This window comes from Pinus tabuliformis, chromosome 3_2, assembly GCF_031772625.1.
Source record: "Pinus tabuliformis cultivar Carrire ecotype Pingquan chromosome 3_2, CPIR1, whole genome shotgun sequence".
NCBI classification, from domain to species: Eukaryota; Viridiplantae; Streptophyta; class Pinopsida; order Pinales; family Pinaceae; genus Pinus; species Pinus tabuliformis.
In genome coordinates, this window is record NC_142302.1 from 798,954,394 (window position 1) to 798,964,312 (window position 9,919).

A 9,919-nucleotide genomic window follows, 5' to 3' on the forward strand; every position below is an offset into this window, starting at 1 on the left:
TTATTTTATTTTATTATGGCTGGAAAATTAATCATAACTCAGTTGTCAAACCAATCACTGAGGACAACCATCTTTGGCTGCTAAACTGAATGCCTTATTCCAGGAAAACCACATCATGTGGAATAACTTGAGTGCACGCTGAAGGAAAACCACACCACCTGGAATAACCCGTTGGTGGTTCGTAAGGGGACAGACTTTACATCATTATCATGTCTAACCAGAATGCAAGCTGAAGGAAAACCACGCCACCTGGAATAAACTGTTGGCGGTTTGTAAGGGGGCAGACTTTGCATCATTATCATGTCTAACCCGAATGCAAGCTGAAGGAAAACCATGCCACCTGGAATAACCCGCTGGTCAAGGGGCAGACTTTACATCATTATCATGTCTAACCCGAATGCAAGCTCATGGAAAACCACTCCACCTAGAATAAACTGTTGGTGGTTTGTAAGGGGGCAGACTTTGCATCATTATCATGTCTAACCCGAATGCAAGCTGAAGGAAAACCATGCCACCTGGAATAACACGTTGGTCAAGGGGCAGACTTTACATCATTATCATGTCTAACCCGAATGCAAGCTCATGGAAAACCACGCCACCAGGAATAATCCGTTCGTGGTTCTTAAGGGGGGAGACTTTACATCATTATCATGTCAAATATATCACCCCGATCAAGACAGTCAATTGAACCAATGACTTAACAGAGACCCCTTGACATTTTTTTTGTAAGTTTGGGTGGAACGACATCATCATCATGTCCAATATATTACCCCAATCAGGCAGGGACATCATCATCATGTCCAATATATCACACCAATCAGGGAGAGAATTAAAATGGTGACTTCACATCAAGAAGTGCAGTAACAAAGCACCCACATCAAGGAATGCAGTAACAATGCACCCGACCACCATCTATTCAAAACCTCGTGCACAAATTATATAAATTTTAATTTATATTCCATTTAATTTATTATTCAATTTATCAATGATTTTTTATTTTGTTTTCTTTGCTGTAAATTTATTTTAATGTTAATATTTTAATTACATTTAAATTAAATAGATTTTAAAATTAAAATAAATATAATTTATTTTATTTTTAAATTTAAATTTTAAAATATATTATATATAAACCAATATAAATTTTGTTGTTAAAACTTAATAATAAACCTTTTAAATGGGGCACTTAATAATATTATTAATAATTTTTTCCCACAATATTTACACCACATCCACTATTATCACAATTTTCACGCACGCACTGAATTTATATAATAAACGAAAAAATATTTAATTAATTAATTATCTTTTAAAATCATTAGAACCTAATACTAAACAAACGTAAATATATTTTAATTAATTAATTATCTTTTAAAATGATTAAAACCTAAGATTGGAATAGACGGTTAGAAACTTAATAAAACACCGCAATAATTATCTAATAAATTCTTATACCTAAACCCTGTTCTCCACTACGCTTATAATAAATGGGTTCGCGATGTAATGCTACTTGCGACTTACATGTGCACAGTAATAAATAAATATAATTTAAAAAATGTTTGTAATTGTTGGTAACTTGGTATTTAGAATAATGTTTTAATGATATTAGCCCTTTGAGTGAAAAGTAATTTTCACGATGGACGGAAAATGTAAAGCACGTTACAAGACGGAAACGTGGGAGCTGACAAATATTTTGACCCCGGCCCTCTCAATTTCCCGAGGTTTGGACTGGAAATGTGCGAAAGAGTTCAGGATTGCAGACGGAAGGAATCGATAAATAGCAGGATTTCTGAAACGAGCGACACACCCACGAGAAGGTTTCCACTACGACGCTGATAATGAAGAGCAAAACCCCAGATTTGGCAAAGGCACGGGAAGTCTGAGAAGCGGGGCTTGCAGTATGGACATACCGGGCGGCGAAGAGGAAGTGATTTCGATGCCGATATCGACCAGTGTTCCGGCCATTAGCGACTCGTCCAGGCTGAGATTGCTCGCAGCCGCAAGCACGCCGGATGGAAAACCGCCTGAAAAAGGATCAGAAGGCAGAAAAACGGTGAGATACAGAGAGTGCCAGAAAAACCACGCTGCGAATCTGGGCGGACACGTCATGGACGGGTGCGGCGAATTCATGCCCAGCGGGGAGGAGGGGACGCCGGAGTCCCTCCGATGCGCTGCCTGCGAATGCCACCGCAACTTCCACAGACGGGAAGTGGAGGGCGAGGAGGCCCAAATCGCCTGCGACGTTTGCTATCACAAGAGACTCGTCTCGGGTTCGAATCTCATCCCGCTGTCGTTCCCACCGCCGGCCATAGGCGTTCTGGGGCGGGCTCTCCCACAGATCATTGCCGCCGCGCCCGTCAATAATAATAACATGAGGAGCAGCCCCGCGTTTGCGCCCTCGCCGGAGTCCGAGGAACAGGCGGACGGAAACTTGCCGTCGGGGAAGAAGCGGTTCAGAACAAAGTTCACGCACGAGCAGAAGGAGCGGATGCTGGCGTTTGCGCAGAGAGTGGGGTGGAGACTGCAGAAACACGAGGAGGCTGCCGTGCAGAGCTTCTGTCAAGAAGTTGGCGTGAGGCGACACGTTCTCAAAGTGTGGATGCACAACAATAAACACGCCATGGCCACCAAGCCCCACGCTGACAACAACAACCACAATAACGACAATACGGCCGCGGCTAATAGCAGCAGCAATAACTCAACCCCATAAAAATTTTCAGTAAGCTCTGTTATTTCGCCCCAACTTCTCACCAGAGTTTTGCTTCTTCAGGCTTCCAAATATTGGACCTGCAGGCAATAAATTTATATATTTTTTAAAGTATATATTGACATGGATGATGTCAATACTAAGACACTTGCTATTTTTTTTTCCTTGTTCCAACAGATTCAGTATCTCTTTCAAAATTATTTGTATGTTTCCTTTCTGCATAAGTTATAATTCTGCTACCGGACATTGTATTCCTGTGACTCTCTTCCAATGTGTAGTCTGGGATAATGAGTTTTCACATAACCTTTAGAAATTCATGCCTGTCACTATCACTCACTTTCAATATGGTGTCTGGATATTTCATATGGGTAGAGGATTCTGATTTCTGAGTACCATTCTACACACATTTCCAGATTTTACAGTGATGCATTCTGTTGGCTTGATTCAGAAAATCTGCAGTCCTTTTGTAATGCACGGGGTACTAGCTTTGGTTCTCAGTGAGGCGGTGATATGACCGCTTGCGATCAGGCCAATGACCCCTTTAATTAAATAGGATACTTACCATCAATATTTCACAAATTTTAATATTACTTCGCCTCCCCTACCCTAACCTAACCATCCCTTTCGATGGATCTCCTGCTACCTATTTGATGGATTTCTACATTTCTCTGGGTTAGTGTCTTCACGATCTGTGCAAAATCATTCGCAACGCTTACCCTTACTGTGTAAACAGATCAGATTGACAACAAATTCACGACGCAAACCCTTACTGCAAATAGATCAGTTACAGTTGAAACATGAAACAAACCATTTCTGAAGCAAAACCCTTGGCAGTTTTCTCTTTTGTTTGCAAGTGAGGCTTTTTATCAAGTTCTGTAATAGTTTTGTAAGGCGGTGCAGTTATTTCTCCTAAATTTTTAACATCATCTGCACCGTTCAAATAAGAATCTGTGGACTATGTTGATCTTGTTTGTAGGAATAAGGCATAACGTTATATGTTGTAATGTAAGTGTGGTATAAAATTTTAAGTGTTAAGCCTCTTCTGCCCTTGTACTAAAGATTGGCACTGGGAGATCATGGTAAGCACATGTGAAGTGTATTTTTTTTTTAAAGTATATGGTGTGTTGTGTAAAATTTAAGTGTTAAGCAGATGTGAAGTCTGAAAAAGTTCTAAAATTATATGATTTGTGTTGTAAAATTTGAGTGTCAAGTCTTTTGTGTTCTTTCCTCTCCTAGTGGCACTAGGAAATCATCATGGTAAGCAGTTAGAAGTCTTAAATTATATGATGCTTGTACCATGCAGGACTGACATTGGTTATGAAGTTTTAAATTATATGATGCTTGTACCATGCAGAACTGACATTGGTTATGAAGTTTTAAATCATATGCATGCTTATGCATACTGAACTTATTTTGGTTATTAATTTGTGAAATTTTGAGAAATTGTGTTTATTATGAGTGTCCCCAATTCAGGGGAGTATGGGACCAGCAAGTCCACTACATTTGGCTAGTAGACAGCCATGGCCATTTTTTTTAATTGGAGGAAGTTAAAAACCTAGGTTGAACTTTGATCGGTAAATATAGCACACTTTTATTTGATGAACAGTGAAATCCCCAGTAACTATTTTGTTAAAATTATATTTTTATTTAGTAATATATTTATATTTAAACTAATATTATATCTATATTTTGTTATATATTTATTTTTAAAGACTAAATGGTTTATTTGGATTATTCAACTTTGAGCTTACAATTAAATATCCAATTTATCACATTATTTATAAATATTCATGTTATCCAGGTGTTCTCTTAGGATTATATATAATTTACACATTAGTTACAAATATTTTCATGTTATCCAGGTGTTCTCGTAGCATTATTTAAGTTGTATAGTCAAAAGTATATGTTCCTTGGTGGTGGTTGGTACCTTTCTTGTTAGGTCCTATCTTTTTATTTTCATATTTATAAAGACAAACTTAGTATCTCAATTGTGGTTGGTACCTTTCTTGTTAGGTCCTATCTTTTTTATTTTCATATAGCAAAGATGTTTTCTCCTCTTGCATATGTTTACTTCATTGATGGGTGGAGGGCAGAGAACCCTGTGCAGCTTTAGAGATCAGTGAAGTAGGGTAATAAGTCTTTTTCCAATTATGGAAAACCAAATCATGCACTACATGTACATATGTAATGATAATTTAGATGAGGGATTTCTTTGGTAAAAGTTAAGAATGACAGTCATTATGCCAAAACTTTGACAAAGGGATTTCTTTGTAAAAGTCAGGAATGAGAGTCATTATTTCAATTGACTATGCCAAATGGAGAATAAGCATGTTACTAAACAAAACCTTATTTTTCAAACTCTAAATAGTCATTATAGCGATGACGGTCTTGTAAAAGGGTTAGTTAATTTTTATGATCAATCATATTCGTTATTTTCCCTGACCAACCATATTGAAGGAGACATGAAATTCTTAGGCTACTGTACAATATATTATTCATACTTGAAATTAAAGGTTCATCCTCCTTGGATATAATCTTGAAAGGGAAGGAAATTATGTTGATGTGAAAAAGGTTGCATGTTATGATCACTCTATTATTAAATTCAAAAGCCAATCTTAACTTCTACCTCACAGCATAATAGTACATATAAAGATACATTGCATTGCCCAAACTCTTAGTTATTAAGAAATATGAATTTGACAATGTATGAGATCGGGAGTATACATCACAAGGTGAATTATTTGTTTTTTTTTTTTTTTTTGGGGTGTTATATATATATATGTTTTATAATTTAATTTAAATAAAATATTTTTATTTTTATTATATTTGTTTTAAATATATTTATTAAAGTTTGTATATTAATTTATGTTTAAGGTATTATGAAATTGGTAAAGGTGAAAGCTTGTTTTTTTTTTGTTTTTTTTGGACAACTTAAGATTCAGTTTAGGTGGCGATGTTTTCTTTTGAACAATGTTGATGAGTATTGATGAGTTTGCATGTTTAAGTGGCGTTGTATTCTTTTGAATAATGTTGATGAGTATTGATGAGTTTGCATGTTTAGGTGGTATGGTTTTCTTTTGAATAATGTTGATGAATATTGATTAGTGAGTTTGCATTCTTGGGTAGCAGCAAATGGCTATTTTAGCTATTGGTTTGACTACTATGTTATAATAGGTCTTTCCAATATTAAAAAAAAATATTATGAAATTAGATGTTTTTATCATTAAAATGTGTCAATAAAATTTATAAAATATATAATGACATTGTGTTCTTTTTGTAAGCTTGGTGGGACTACATCATCATCATATCTAATATATCACCCACATTGTGAGGATTTGAACTGGTGGCCTCACATCAAGGAGTGCCTTAATAGAGTACCCGATCACTCTCTATCCAAAACCCGGTGGACTATCATGACATTGTGTTGATTATCTAATTAATTTAATGTAAAGTTTTATAAATTTTTAAAGACATATAGAGAGATTTTCAAGTAATAATGTGAATTATACAACTTTATTCTAAATAATGCAAAGTGGTTATTCTCAACAAAGCTATAACTCTATAATATAAAAAATGATATCAAAAGTAACAATTTATATTATTAAGGTAACATATTAAATTAAGGAAATAATCTCTCTTTTGTGAAGGCCAATACTTATAATCTCAACTTAATAAGGTTATATAGAAAAAAATGAAAAATAATTTATAAGTTAAATAACATTACAATCTAAAAGTTATGGTGTCAACATAATAAGATTAGATTATATAGATAATAAGATTAGATTATATAGAAAGAGTTCAAAATAATTTATAAATTAAATAATATTATAAAAACTTAATAAAGTTGTATAGAAAAAGTTCAAAAATAATTTATGAGTTAAATAACATTGCAATCTAAATGTTATGGTCTCAACATAATAAGATTAGATTATATAGTATGAGTTCAAAATAATTTATAAGGTAAGTAATATTACAAAAAAATGAAAGGTAAAATCAAGAGTAATAGATACTTTTTCTTTCATGTTGTGTACAAGAAGTTTGAAATGAGATTTTCTGTGGTGTAAAAGAAGTTTAAAATATTTTAGAATGTTACCATATAAATGGGAAAATTAAGGTAACAAGATTAAAGATAACAAATTGTATACTTTTGAGTTAAGATTAATTTTTTTTATAATGTCTAATGTAACGTTAATAGAGATATTAAGGTTCTAGAATTTCAAAGAAAATCTAATTCAGATTTATTGTAAGAATATAATGTAAATAACCCACAAGATGTAGAATAGTTGGTGACATGGAGTTTTATTAAATACATTTTCTGTGTGAAAGTTGTGCATTCGAAAACCTATAGACACAAAAAATTCAGCCATTTCAAGGGTAGGTGTGGTACTTGGGTGATTTGAAAGCTTAGATATTCTTAAGTTGTGAATTAAGAAATAACCTAGCTTACTATAAATAGTAAATTATTAATGTAGAGAAAAATTGCACAATTCTAAAGAAATTTTGGTGAGAATTAGAAGGAAAATTGATTGGAAATATACATATATAATTTCCCAGTAAAGTTATTTTTCTAATTTCATTCCATTCCATTCCAATAAAACCCAAGTTCTATGACAATCAAGATTTGATAGGTATGAATATGAGAAGATTATACACTACATAATCAACTGTTGATGTTTAGTGCTATGATAACAACCCCTTCCACCCAAAGTTTGGTCTAATTAACCCTTGGACTTTAGCTTTATTATGAAAATCTCCTTGTACCTAAATTTTGGTTTTGTGAAGGGTTGCATGTCATACACATGATGAAATAAAGCATTTAAAACTCGTGTAGAAACTCTCTCTTGTTTCTCTTGGTGAGCCTTATAAAGAAAATAGATTCATAACCATGTGTACCACATGTCATTTTGTTTATATCCATTCCCAATCTTTAGAAAAGTCTTTTTATGTACTTTGAATTAAGGATCATCAAACAACACTAATGTTTGAAATTGATTTTTCTCCTTAGGTCATAGTTGGAAGCAAATATAATGTCTTAATAATTTTATAAAAGTTTGTAAATTTGTTGTCATAATGGATGGTTATTTTAACAACATTAACATGTTTTTAAAAAGACCAGTGAACATGGTAATGGAATGTAAGAGGTGTTGCCCACATTCTTATCATCTTTGTATGTAGTGTTGTATCACTTAAAATCCATTTTACATTTTTTAATACCTAAATTTTGACTTGATAAATAAATGGGAATGTGATATATATTATATGCTATGTGTTTATATTTATGCCTGAAATAATAAGCACTTGTTAATTTTAGGTGAGGATAGACGTCATCATCATAACCATGCATTTTGTATGATGTACCACCAACTAGATGTTGTATGTGAACATAATCCCTATGAGCACCATGAGTTAAAAACTTCAAAGCCACTTATAGCTCCAACCATATAATTCATCGATGTTATCACATACAACTACCAATGTTGTATGCAACTTGATGACATTGTACCACAATTATTTAGTTGTTCACATATTAATTTGAAAGAAGATATGACATATGGAATTTAATATAACTTAAGCATGCATTCATGCAATGCCTTCAAATAATACATTCAATCATATATTCCATGTATGTGTGCATATCCACAACTTACAATGCAATTTTACGATTTACTCAAGCACATCCACTAAATGCAACCTTACATTGATTCAAGAATATTATATTTCTCTGTCATGTATTCCACCATAATGAGTTAGAAAGTTTGGCAAACATATTAACACATCATCCAGTTGCCTCAAGAATATTATATTTCTCTGTCATGTATTCCACCTAATGAGTTAGAAAGTTTAGCGAACATATCAACACATCATCCAATTGCCTCCAACACTTGATCAACATCTAGACACCTTTTTCTTTAGCCCAATACAACACCATGGATATACCTCTTCTCCATTAAATAGCCCCTTAGGTGTACTAGAAGGTATTTTCTTTCTCTACTCTATAGTCTCCCGAGAACTCTTCCCCTCTAGGTGGCTTTTAATGTTGGAAAAAAGGTTATAATTTAGGACACCAATACAAGCATGGAGACCATTGGACAATTTTGTAATTCCATAACTTTTCCATATTCAACAAAATTATGTCTTCATGCATGACTAGCTCTATTTGCATTCACTTCTATAGCAAGAGTATAACTCTTAACCTACCTTGCTCATTAATCATAACCAACACAACATGGCATGCCATGTATTTCATATGAATGCATTCAAAGATTGTGTGTATGTATATATATATCCAATGCCTTTCAAGTTTTACCATGCCAAATGGAGTATCATACTTAATAATGCATTCAAATTATGTAGTCATATCAATTACGTAGCAAACTTTGACTAAGGGAATTCTTATCCAAATTCCCTTGAGATTTTTTTCAACATAAACATATTAAATATATACATGTTTGGATTCCATCAATTGATTGGATGATAGCTAATTGATTGTTGCTTAATGAAGGTTTAAAGGCACCTTTCACCAACCTCTTGATCACATTTTACTATCTGCATCATTTCTTCATAAGGTCGACTATTATATACAACAACATCATCAACATGTTTGATCATGTAATCGACCCTTTTTATGGACACATAATCCATCATTAAACATATTTAATCATCACACCATATTTATTTCATAAATAATAGAAGACTACTCTAAGTTTGTTATATGTATTCCAAACCATTTCTATATGCACTAAAGATTTTATATGTGTGTGTGTGTGTTTGTGTGCGCTAAATATTCACTCTCAACATACCTACTAGTGAAAATGCTAACTATCTAATCACATGCAGTTCTAGTATTTCTATGCTTTAAAATTCTTAACATATAACAATTGTTTCAATATTAAGATATATATCGAATTAGCAAGAGATGAATTAAGAAATTCTCCCTCATTAACATAGTTGCCTTACTAGCCATGCTCATCATTCCTATTGCAAGAACTGCATCAACACCCTGTAATTTCTTGTAGGATTTTATGGCTTCTTGTGTTATATGTAGCTATCCTCAAATACCATTGGATTATTGTAGCATTTTCTGCTCTCACTTTGATCCTATATGCTTTGTTGTTCCATTTTTTGAGCACTTTCTAGTGAAGTCCAACTTTTCAAATCCACATCTCTAACCAATATATCATAGTGACATTGTGCCTTCAACACTTGTTATATTTT

At 33.4% G+C, this 9,919-nt stretch overlaps 1 pseudogene; it reads left to right on the plus strand.

Moving 5' to 3' along the window:
• The first annotated feature begins 1,682 nt into the window (after positions 1 to 1,682).
• On the plus strand, positions 1,683 to 3,047 carry LOC149183003 (zinc-finger homeodomain protein 2 pseudogene; annotated as a pseudogene).
• Positions 3,048 to 9,919: the final 6,872 nt, after the last annotated feature.